The sequence below is a fragment of the Macaca mulatta genome, chromosome 10 (genome assembly GCF_049350105.2).
Source record: "Macaca mulatta isolate MMU2019108-1 chromosome 10, T2T-MMU8v2.0, whole genome shotgun sequence".
Lineage (NCBI taxonomy): Eukaryota > Metazoa > Chordata > Mammalia > Primates > Cercopithecidae > Macaca > Macaca mulatta.
In genome coordinates this window covers 111,944,100-111,956,807 of record NC_133415.1, presented here as the reverse complement: position 1 = coordinate 111,956,807, position 12,708 = coordinate 111,944,100, and the positions used below count along the sequence as shown (strand labels likewise).

The following is a 12,708-nucleotide window of genomic DNA, read 5'->3' as shown; positions in this document are numbered from 1 at the left end:
ATAAAGTCTGGAGTTAGTTCATAGGTTCAAAACTATGGGTTGAACCCATAGTTCATGGGTTCAAAACAAAACCCATATGCGTTTCTTAGTCATGACAAATGCCCCATGAGCATGTAAGATGCTACGGGGGGTTCACTGACTGAAGGGATGTGGGAATTTCTGTGCTAACTGTGCAGGTTTTCTGTACATCTAAAATGATTCCAAAATAAAAAGTTTATTAAAAAGAAAAAGTCCCTCCTAATGTCAAATAAATGAGGTAAAAAGTTAAAAACCAAACAAAAGTGCCCCCTGGGGGCTGCATGCCAGCCTTTGGGCATGCAACCTGCAGGTCTGAATGGTCTGACACTTTGAACAACAGGGATGGCCTGGGTTTAGGTTGATTTCTCCAGCCCAAACTCCTCCGGGGAAGGCTAAGTGAGAAAGAGAAAACGGATGATCCACGTCGCCGTCCCCTGCGGCTCAGTGGGCACAGAGTGGGCAGAACTTTGCCAAGACAGTGTCCTCCTGACCCACAAACAAGCTCCCTGCATCCTGCCCTCCCCTCACCTCCGCTGACCTGCGGCCTCATCCCCTCTCCCTGTGCAGCACAGGCTGTTTGGGAAATAAATGCCCCCGGACACTTTCTGGAAATGCTCCCGTCACATTGACGGAGATGGCTCCATCAAGCTGGTTTCCTGCGCACGCCAGGCTGTGACTGTGGCGTCCTGGGGAAAAGGCACACAGCCTCTCAGTGCCCAGTGTTCCCCTGGAGTAATTGCCTTCTGCAGCTCCCTGTCGCCGCGGGCCAGTCTCACCACATCACACAGATAATGAAAGCGCCTGAGGAACAGAAAACAGAGCCAGAGGAGGGCAGGGCGTGGTATATTCCTGCTTAGGAAGATGTGATGTGGCTCTGAGCACTTGGCTACCGACTTTTAATCATAGAGTGTGAAAATGAAATCACTTCCAGCACCTGAAGTGATTTCTTTGGTGTCACCTACTGTTTTTGTAGATTAATTTTTCAGACCAGAAAGAAAAAATGTTTATATTTCAACTACAACAAGAAAAGCTGGTTCCCCCTCCTTGTAGCCCCAAAAGTTTCTTATGTAAGGAGTTTGCTTTCTTATTTGTTTTTTTTAAAGGGAAGAGCTTACTGGCCCAGATGGGGAACAAAATGCCAGGGATGGGGCCCTGCCACACCCATCACTCGGGGGGCTGACTAATCAGTGTCTGTTGGATGTATTTTCAAAAACAATATGTTTAAGACTTTCAATAAACAGATTTAAACACAGATTTGTATATTGGCCTCTGCCAACTCTTCTCCAAGCCAAGAATCCTTTGTCCTTATGAAACCAAATAATGACTGTTCCTTGAATCCAAGTCCTGGCCCGAGAGACCCTGGCCCTTCCCGGGGTTTGGTTTTCTCTTCCTTTTGGTGGCCTCTGACCTCTCACTCTGGCTTTATTTCCCACTGTCTATCCTCTGGGTATGTTCTCACTGTAAGTCCCCTCAAATCCTTTTTGGAAGGAGGCAGGGCTCAAATGATAAACCACCCAACTCGCCTCCCAAGCCAGAGTTCAGAATCCCAGCCACAGCAGGAGGAAAGAGCCAGCCTGGCTTCATTTTCCTCTTCCCTTAGCACAGGGATCCACCCCCACACTTTCAGTAGGACTTGCTTTCATTTTAGTTTTTAATTTTGTTTTCTTCTTTCTCACTCATTTGTGGGAGGTAAAAATTAAAACAATTGAACTCATGGAGATAGAGAGTAGGGGAGTGGGGGAAAAATTGGGGATGGTTAATGGGTACAAAACTATAGTTAGAATGAATAAGTTAGAATTTGATAGCATAAAAGGATGACTCCAGTCCACAATAATTTATAGTACATTTAAAAATTAAAAGAGTATAATCAGTATGTTTATAACACAAAGAAATAATAAACGCTTGAGGTGATGGATGCACCATTTACCCTGATGTGGTTATTAAACACTGCGTGCCTGTATCCAAATACCCCACGTACCCCATAAATAAATACACCTTCCATGTGCCCATAAAAAGTGAAAATAAAAATAAAATTTTAAAGAATTTTTTTAAAGTTCTTTCTTCTTTTAAAAAAAAAAAACATTTAGTTGAGATGTTTATTCCGCCTTTGAAGAACTCTGCTTTGCAGCAACATTGAGGGACCGGAGGACGTTATTCTCTGTGAAATAAGCCAGGCAGAGAAAGAAAAATGCTATCTGATGTCACTTCTATGTGGAATCTAAAACAGCCAAACTTATAGAAGCAGAGAGTACAGTGGTGATCACCAGGGAGTAGGGAAGGAGAAATGGGGAAGGTGAGGGTTAAAGGGTACAAAGTTTCAGTTATGTGAGACGGCTAAGTTCTGGAGGCCTAGTGTACAGTGGAGTATCTGTATTGCATACTTAACATTTTTTTTCTTTTCTTTTTCTTATTTATTTATTTATTTACTTTTGAGACAGAGTCTCACCCTGTCACCCAGGCTGGAGTGCCATGGTGCGATCTCGGCTCACAGCAACCTCCACCTCCTGGATTCAAGCAATTCTCCTGCCTCAGCCTCCCGAGTAGCTGGGTTTACAGGCGCCCACCACCATGTCTGGCTAATTTTTTCTATTTTAGTACAGACAAGGTTTCACCATGTTGGCCAGGCTGGTCTCAGACTCCTGGCCTCAGGTGATCCGCTTGCCTCAGCCTCCCTGGGATTACAGGCGGGAGTCATTGCACCCAGGCCATGCACTTAAAATTTGCTAAGAGAGTAGATCATATGTTACATTTTCTGGCCACACATAACAATAAAGAAGGCAAGAGGAAACTTTGGGAGGTGAATACGTCTACAGCCTTAATGGTGCTGATGGTCTCACAGGCGCATATTTATCCCTAAAGTCATACAGTGTATGTTAAATATAGACCACTTTTTACACAACTCGCTTTTAAGTGCTGGGAATTTCAGTCTTTAGTTGAGCATGAGGGGAAGCACACAATTCCTCATGTACCCTTTAGGTGGACCCTACTTCTTCCTCTCTAGGAGGGGTTTCCTGGCACATGTCTCAAGGCCAGCCTCTGAAGATGAAGTCTTCCTAGAGGAGGAGAATTGTTCCTTTCACTCAGGGTCTCCAACCCATCTCTTACCGTTCCCAAAGCAGGGGAGACTTTTGGAATTTTAGAGCCAACAGTGCTTCGGGGATTATCTAACACAGCCACATCACAGTACGGTGCCCCCTCTCTCCTTCCTACACTCAGGGTGGACAGTGCAGCCTGGCCCCAGCGGTTCTCCCTGCTGTGCTGGGCAGCGGAAGCCAGCTTTACCTGGACTTCCAAGGCAATCATTGCCAGTAAGATTTGACACCTGAGCTAAAACCAATTTGCTACCCCCTCATTCTAAAGATCACAGAGCAAGAAAAGTTGACCAGCTAAGGAGCAAGATGAGAACAGACCTACGTCTCACCAGAGCCCAGCCAGTCACCCAAAACACCAAATTCCAGCTGCTCCCACTCACATCAGAGTGCTCTAGGCATGTATGTGCAGACACAGACTCAGGTGCACGCAGACAAAAATATGAGTGCATTTCTGTGCCCAGCCTTGTCTGCTTTCCCACCTGCTAACAAGTGTTCTGGCTTTGTCCAATCTCTTCCTTCCCTTCCTCCTACCTCTGAGAGGTTTTGCCTTTACTAGACTGTTCTATAGTCTTTTGTATGATGCATAATCAAGATCATTGGGAAATAATGACAAAAGCCAAACAGGCAGATTGTAACGAAAAAAAGCTATGAAAGAGGAAGACATTATCCCTTCCAGGTGTCAGGGAAACTGTATTCAACAGTTACTCACTTGTCCAGCAAATACTGACTGAGTCCCCAGCACATCCCAAGTTTCATTCAGGGCTGCAAGACTGGGGGAGAATAAGAGAGTGGCCCCCTTGCCCTCACGGGGCTGAGATTTCAGTGTGAGACACAGGTATAAATAGGAAAATACATACATGAGTGAAGTGATTTTAGAGAACACTGCAATGAAGAAAAGGAAGAGAGTGGTATGAGTCACAGGGGAGGGGTCGGAGGCTGTCTATGGAGACAGACCTGGGAGATAAGAAGGATTCAGCCCCGGGCACATCTGGCTAAGGGTGAAAGACAGAGGGTACGGTGAGTGCCAAGGCGCTGAGATGGGCACTCTTCCCTGTGATGCAGAAACCAGCAGAAGGCTCATGAGTTGTCAGGGTCACCACAAAGTGGGCAGAGCCAGGAGAGAAGCCAGGCAGCATGCCGGGGACAGGTGACACAGGGGTTAGGCCACAGGAGAAGTTTTGTTCCAAGTGGCATAGGACCTGTCTCTGAGAGAAAGTCATCAAGAGAAGCAGCGAGGGCAGTGCGGAAGGAGGAACTTCTCACGGAGTCTGAAGAAGAGGGACACTGGAGTTGCTGCAGGATGGCAAGAAAGTGGAAGGAAAAGAGGCACCAATCGCAGGGGATTGTGGTGGAGCCTGCTTCGGTTTCACAGGGTTCGAGCAGAGAGCTTGAGTTCTCATGGTGCTTTCTGCTTGCTGCTCTGAGTCTGGGGCTCGTAAAGCTGCTCTGGGACTGGACCACCTGGGTCCCGTCCCAACGGGGTTATGTGTGCCTTCTATGCGGGTTACTAACACGTGTGAATGAGCACGTGTGTATTCTTGGACAAGCACTTAGTCTCTGCATGTATATCTTTCCCCAATTCTACATGGGAAGACCAAATCCGGATCTCCCAACCCGCTGCGAGAAGTGATCTCCCCGCTGCCGAACCTCAGCAGCAGGGTCCCTATGACACTTTTAGGTGAATCTTGGCTCTTCTCACATTGTAGCGGATTTAGCTTAGCTCTCTGGACTCTAAGATCTTCAAAAGTGAGAGCTGCACTTTTTTTACGACTAGCTCTTTCTAGCATCCTCTGTGAAGCGTGACCCACCTGACAGGCTGCAGGAGTCTCCACCACCTCTAGGGTCCCGTGCCACCATAGTCACTCCTCACCACCTGAACAGGACAGTGCCCTGTAATGACTGGTTTATACATCAGGCTTTCTCACCAGACCATGTGCTCCTTGAAGGAGTAGATGAAAATTTCTCTTTCTTAGCCCAGCTCCAAGTAGGTACTTGGTAAGCAATTGTCCAATGGAATCTCTCAGCTATTTTGGGAGAGCAAAAAATTGCTGTGGCTTTTTCAAAGAGTTTGCTACAGTAGGAAGTAGCAGGACAGTAATTCCCTCTCCAAGACCATGCTGGCCAAAGTCCCTCCTGCCCTGTCCTTGACCTCCTGGAGTTCAACTTGATGGAGTCGCCAGCTCCCATTCTCATTTGCCCTTCATAGGGTGTGCTGGTGAGGCCCCAGGACCATTGAACATGTCTGTCCAGGCTTCCAATCAGCTCTTGGCAGCGGGGCACCTAGGCTGCCAGGGCAGCTTCCAGCACGAATAAGCACTTGGCCCTGTGTGCCTCGGCACTCACTCCCTCGGTGAGGCAATCCACCACTCCTTCCAAGCCTTCCGTTCCCAGGGGTAGGCTGTCCCAGGAAGATGCGCCCAGCCCAGGGAGGAGGGACAAACAGAAATCGGGCCCTGACCTTCTCAAAAGTCGGGCAAGGGGTCTGGAGCACGCTTAAGATCTTGTTGACTCCTTCCTGTTCTCTCCGGGTCCAGTTCCACAGGAATTGGCTCTGTTGGGAAGAACACAGAGCATGTGGGCTGGGGGCCAAGGCACGTGTGCTCAGCAGCAAGGGTGGTGGGGAAATCAGGTGGGTGCTGAGCTCAGGAACAGGGACTGGATGAGACACTGCTCAGGGGCGAAAGAGTGAGGTATTGAGTGTGTTGGGCTGAGGATGGTGGCAATGGCAAAGTGGGATTTTGATCAAGTTGTACAGTCCACAGCTGGCCAAAGTCCAGTTTCCTCCCTTCACCTTCACTCCTGCTGTATACAAAGCCTTCTCCACCACCACCAGAGGGATCTTTTTTAGACATAAAAGTCCACCTACACATCCCCACTCTAGCTAAAACCCTGCAGTAGCCCCATCGCTCTTGGGACAAAGTAATGTCCTCCACCTAGCAGGGCCCATGTAGGCTGGCCTCTGCCCACCTCCTCAGCCACTTCCCAAGCCCCACTTCTTGTTGCCTGCAGCACAGCCACACACTGGCCTTTTGGCTCCTTGGATGCCGGCCCATGTCAGGGGCCCCAGGGGAGCTGTACTCATGGCCTGAAGTGCTCTTTCCATTCCCAACTGCCTCCTACTCAAGCTTCACTTATGTCCTCAGGGAAGCCTCAGGCGCCTGCTCCCTGACCAGCTCAGATTCAGGGTGCTCATCACAACTACAATTAAAAAATTTAATGTATCATTACTTGCTTAACGTTGCAATCCCCATAAGAGCAGGGACTTTGTACCCTATTCCCCAGCTCAGATCCCACTGCCCTGGCATGCATGGATGGATGCATGCACCCTCCAATCAAACCGAAGGCCCCCAAGTTCTCCTTCACGCTTTGCTTATGCTGTTCCTCAGCCAGGAATTCCCTTCCTTCTCTTGATCCACAAACCCAAAATCCACCTGTCCACCTACTCGCTGCCTCCTCAACAAAGGCCTCTGGGACCCCCCAACCCTCTGTGAGTGGTGATCTCCCCGCTCCCGAACCTCAGCAGCAGGGTCCCTGTGACACTTTTAGGTGAATCTCTGCCTGTCTCACATTGTAGGGGATTTAGCTTAGCTCTCTGGACTCCTAAGATCTTCAAAGGTGAGCGCTGTACTTTTTGTTCTCATTGCTAGCTCTTTCTAGCACCTAAACTGGTGCCTGGCAAACAGCAATGAGTAATAACTATTATGATTGATCAGGCAACAGACCAGTGAAACCTGGTGTGTGAGGGAGATGCTGTCATTACAAATATTACTTAACAGATGAGGAAAGGAGCTTGATAGCAGTGAAGCAGCTCACCCCAAACCACTCAGCCAGAGACTGGCAAAGACAACCTGTGGCCGAGGCTATCTGGCCCCACACCGGCATGTTCAACCACTCAACCAAGCCCCACCTTTGGTGTACACCTTCCCCTCGCACTGCTAGACAGAGGGGCTGGGCAGCCACCTCCTATGGGTCTCCCAAAGGTTCAGCGTTGCCTCGTGGAGAACATCTCCAAATGGGGCTCAGTCGGCAGCAGTATTTGAGGCCAACCCTGCTAACTCTAAGAGCGCAAATCCCCAACAATCTTAGCTAAAAGCACTACAAATCTCCATAAAGGACTTTTCAAAACAGTGCTCTCTTCAGAAAGTCCATGCCCAGGAGCTGGTGTTGAAAGTCATCCCTCATTCACCTGGCAGTGATTCACCTGACCAGCCTGCAGAACTCAGGTGGAATCTTGGCTCTGTATCTCACCAGTTGTGACCAAGTTACTTTACCTTCCTAAGCCTCAAGGTTTTCATCTTCAAGTCAGGGCCACAAGAACCCCAGGCACGTGGGAGAATTAAACACAAGATGCTCAGCACTGGGTAGGGTGTATCATAAACACCCGGTTAACGCTCACGGTAGCATCACTGTGGTTAGGATTATTCTCCTCAAAGGTCTGCAGTCCTGTGGCATCTCAGCAGGAAGGTGCCCAGGGAAAGGGCCGCTTCCTTCTGTCCAGAGATGGGTGCTGGAGCCTCAGGAAGGATTACCCCAGGAGACAGAAGCCATGTGGTTTGCTGGGAATACACAGATCAGGGTGGCAGGTCACAAGCGCCTCAACACACCCCCTCCAGCCTTAGGCATCCACCTCCACACCAGCCCCTTCGCATCCTCATCCACGCCAGGAGGACAAGTGTGTGCATGTGTCCCAGCAGCCCACATGCACCAGGAACATGGGCCTCTCAGGAGACCCAGCCACTATCAGCCTGGTACCCCTGCCCTATCAGAAACCCATGGACGGCTGGAGGCTGTGCTCATGGGTCTCCCATCTGGGCAGGCAGGCCAAGTGTATTTGCATATAATTTGCGTGTGTTGACACAGCCGTTCCCATCTCTGCAAGGAGCACTTCCAAGCTAACCTGTTATTACTGCTCCTCTGAAGCTGGCACTGCCTGCCCGCCCACAGCCGGCGAGTACTATGCAGAGAGACAGGCCGGGAGCTGACTGAGCTCGGGCTCGTCCCGCTGACTTCCCTGGGCCTCTGTTTCTCTCCTGGACAACAAAAAACTACACACCTCCGTTGGGCAGACTCAAGGAGAGCTCCTTGCCCACAGAATGTCAGCGTGTGCTGGCGCGGAGTACTGGCCACAGCATAGTGGGCTGTTTGTTATTCTCAGAAGATCAGGAGTTAATCTGGATGGAGAAGTTTGCCTCAATGTTTTTCCCAGATGCTGGTTCTGAGTCTCACATGGTGGATCCCCTGTGCTATGGTTACTATTCATAGATGATATATAAAAACGTAGGATTGCCCAGTTAAATTTGAATTTCAAAGACATAATAAATGTTTTAGCATAAGTATATCCTGTGCAGTCTTTGGGACACGCTTCTACTAACAAAGTTTTCATTGTTCACCTGAAATTCCCATTTTAACTGGGCATCCTGTATTTTATCTGACATCCCTACCTGTGACCCGAGGCCCGTTGGTTTCCATTACGACTTATATCCTGTTTTCTCACAGTTTTTACCTAAACTCAAAGGAACACAGTCTCCATTTCCTAAATGTGCAGCTTCCCAATCTAGAATAGGGAGGGCAGAGGTTACATGTGAGGAAAATTGAGACTTGCTGAGGGGAGAGAGGGAGGGGAGGAGAGAGAGAAAACATGTGTTTCCTAATTGAGGTAAAAATCTAAAATCTGTTCCTCTTTGGTTTCTGTGAGGAGCCTGGTGGTTACCATTGTGAACGTGAGGCCACATTTCCTGTGGCAAAGGGTATGTGTGTTTTTATCAACAGAGCCCGTTTCTAGGGCTCCTCTCAGGATGTGAGGCCCATGGCAGGTCACAAAGGAAGAGGCGGGCCACGGCAGGGCGAAGGGGGCTGCCCTGGCGCTGGTGTTGGATGGGGGTCCAGCCATTGAGGCTCCCTGGAGAGCCTTAGCCCTGTGTGGGACGACAGCCCCCCTCAAGCCCTCGACTCAGATTCCCCTGTACACACCGGCCAGCTGGAACATTCCACAGAGAAACGCTGTGGAGACTGGGCCTTGACGGATTCCCTGGGGCCCTCAGGGCAAGTTCCAGCTCTGCCATCCACACAGCGTCAACATCACAGGGACAAGGCTCAGGCACGAAGCGTGTGTCGGGGGCCCTGTGGAGGGCGTCTGCTCACCACACAGGGGCTCTGCAGCCTCTCTCTCCGACAGGCTAAGCCCAGGCTTTTGGCACTCACTCAGGAGGGAACCATTTTCCTTCACAATTTTTTTTGGAGGAGGGAGATCTTATTTTATAGTAAGATCAATAGATATATTATGGAGTGTAAGGTTAAAGTTTTATATCTTTAAGATACAATGCAAAAAGTACAATGAACTGTATAAGACTCCATTTCTTCCTCCATAAAATGGTATTGGTGAAGGTGCCATCCACACGGGCCCATTACAGAAATTAGACAAAGAGACGTAAGCAAAGCCCTTCTTAGGCACAGCCCCAGGCCACGGTCTTATCTTCTTTAATTGGAACTTTGCCGTTCAGACTGGGCCCAAGGATTAACATCCCTTCATCTTATCTGGCTTATCAGACCTCTACACACAGAAAGAAATCGCAAAGCAGCAAAGGGAGTCTAGGTTTTGAGCACCAGAGGAAGTTGGTTAATCTTCAGTTGATTTTCTGATGGCACCTCTGGTCTGATCTCAAACAGAGGATGGGGTCTGACAGTCCTTACCTTGTCTGACCCATCAAAGTGGGCACCCATCCTATTCATCTGTGGCCACAGACATGGCCAGCCTGGAAGGGATGGAGACCTTCATTACCAATGGAGACACTATCCCCTGGATCTGTCCCTCACGGCCTTTGGCCAGGGCTGAACTCGAGTGCCCCCAGCCCAGAACACTGCAACGGCACCTGCCCTCCAAGGCACAAGATGCTTTGGGGAAGGATGTGGTAAGCTGTGTCCAAGGTGCAGGGGTGTGGTCAGGAGGGCAGAACTTACACCAGGTATGTGGGTCTGAGGTGGGAGGCTGCAGGACCTCTGAATCTCCTGGCTGGGTGAGAGGAAGGAATTGAGCCTCAAGACACAAGACCCAAGGTCAGCACCCTGCTTGCTCTCACACTCTGTTCTAACCCATCTTCAGAACATCAGAAATGTAGTGGTAGTGATGCTTCCTGAGGACTGAACAGGGACTTTGCCGCTGGTCCTCGGAACTCATGTGCACCCCTTGGATTTCCCCCCTCAACAGAGAGGCCAGCCCCATTCCATCATGGAAACCCTCCCAGCCTACTCTGACGAGATTGTCCATGCCCCTGTCTTGGATGGGTTGACCACAAATGACTTAGGAACTAAATGAAGACTATGCATTGGCCTTGACCAATGGCACTGAACGATTAGCATCGATGGCTCCATCAGGCTCTAGGTTAGTAGGAGAATATTCTCAAAAATGTCAGAGTATAAGGGATGTCTCTTCTAATTAGAGTCCATGATGTAGTCATACTTTCTCATTGATCTAATAATTGGTACAAATATACAAAAACAGCTATCCCAACAGTGTGCTGCCATGTGGCCTTGGGTTTTTCATTCTCGCCTGTAATCCCCCCTTACCACCTCAGAAAGCAAAGCTTCAGGCGTACAATAATGCCTGTATTTCAGTTGCTCTTCAGATTTACAGCCTCACCTCTGAAATATGAACGGGCTTTTTGGAGATAGTCTCACACACAATTTCAGCCAACAGCTGATGAACCCCAGTCATATAATGAGTTCTTGCTAACATATTACACTTTGCCTAAACTATATTGGAAGATGTTCTCCAGTTATGAAATCTGATTTGTCAAAACCAGCCTTGTTTGGAGATGAGGGGAGCCTCATTCTTCTTCCTTGCAGTGGGAAAGCGGCCCTCAAAGCCTTTTCTTTAAATTCTAAGCCATGATCCAACATCTTTGTCTTTTCCCAATTTCAGCTTGTACAGCCTTTCCTTTTAAAAAACAAAGTATAACAATTGCAATTCTCCCTTGGCCAGTGGCCAGACATCCAAGGGCCAGAGCGAGGAGATTAACGGATACACCCAGAGGGGACAAGGTCAGAGAGCAGAACATTCTGGACACATGTTTGTGTCAGAGACCAGACCCCAAAGGACTGGAGAGCTCCCATCAAGACGGGCTGGCACCTCCAGCTATAGTGACACGCGAGGGCCCTTCAGAGCCTGTGCATGGAACATGCCTGTGACATTAATTAATGCCAGGCAAAATGCAACAGCAGATCTTGGAAACTAAAAATAGATCTTTACTAACTGATTCATCCCCTGACTGCACAGAATTTGGAGCTTTTTATCTGCTTCTCTTCTACATGTATATTATATCACGGCCTTTTTCCCCCTTTTCTCCATCTTTGTTGTTCTTCCTTTTTCCTCTCCTTGGTGAAAGGTCTAAACCTTTCAGAAGCGATGTTCCCACTCAGCTCCCCTCCGACCCAGAGACATGCTCGATAAGCAAGGAGATCACTGCTTCTCCTGCTCCCATGGTTGTCAGCCATGTAATTTGTACTTAGTATTTTCCATGCCGATGTCCCTGCCTGTTGCATTCCACACAGAACTCTGCAGCTTCATTTCCTATTACAGTCCCTTCTATTTTAGACTTTGTTGATTTCTACTAGGAAGGAGGCCTATTTTATACAAATTAGCTGGACAGCTGGGTCTGATTGCTTCTGATTACTGGGCTTGGGGCCACTAGGGAAACAGGCTTCCCAAAGCCCCTTGGATGGAGGACCATTTCATAGGCCCCCAAAAGTGTGAGTCACTACTCACTCTAGAGAGGAAGGGCCAGCAGCCCCGGTTGGAAATCAACAGGTCAAGTCAAAGGCAGGACGGCACCTTCATCCACATCTGAGGTTTACAAGGCTGTACTGAAAGGTGGGGAGGAGGGGCTAGAAGCCCCTTGGTTCAGAAGATCTCACGGGGACCTGAGTGGGGCTCGTGTCAGAGATAACTGCGTGTGCTTGGAAGGAATCATCCATCATGCTTGCCTGATAGAATCACTCGGGAGGCAACAGACCAGGCTCAATGATTAAGATCCCTTCATCTGGCCTTGCATCCCAGACCTCCAGGTGCACAAAGAAATCACAAAGTCCTCTCTCACCTTTAAGTGCTCAGTCCACAGGCAGGTGGGGGCTGCCGCTCTCTCCCGAAAACCGGTGGCTCCGATGAGGCAGGAGCATTCTCCCTGCTCGTCCCATCTCTGCCTCTGCTTCTCTTTATGCCTTCTCTAGAGAAAAACCGACTGCTGGAAATTTAAAAAAAGAAAAATTGTGTGTGTGGAGGGTGGTGGGTGTCGGGGGTGCCGGGGCGGTGGGGGTGGCAGAGGGACACCGGGGGTAGGTGTGCAGCCTGCCCTGGTGTGGGCTCGGGTTTAATGGCCGACGCTGGTGATATGGTTTGCCTGCTGAAGCTCAGTGCCACGGCAGCTCTGTGTGTGGGCGGCGGCAGCTACACGGCTGGGTTTCAAACCATTACACTGAACATTTGCAAACAGATAAAAAAACAAAACCATCCGGTACAAATGGAAACTTCTGTTCTCCTTTCTCTTTCTTCACTCCTTCCCCTTGCACCTCTCCTCTTCGGTTGAGGAGGAGGAGGGTGAGGGTG

At 49.2% G+C, this 12,708-nt stretch overlaps 1 protein-coding gene across 1 annotated transcript in view; it reads right to left on the bottom strand.

Annotated features, from left to right (window-relative positions):
- ZNF831 (zinc finger protein 831) overlaps positions 1 to 12,495 on the bottom strand; it is a 112,045-nt gene extending 99,550 nt beyond the window's left edge. Inside the window, exon 1 of the mRNA XM_001083661.5 lies at positions 12,203 to 12,495. The gene's annotated coding sequence lies outside the window, so the exon portion shown is untranslated. The remainder of the gene's footprint in view (positions 1 to 12,202) is intronic.
- Between the last annotated feature and the right edge of the window lie 213 nt (positions 12,496 to 12,708).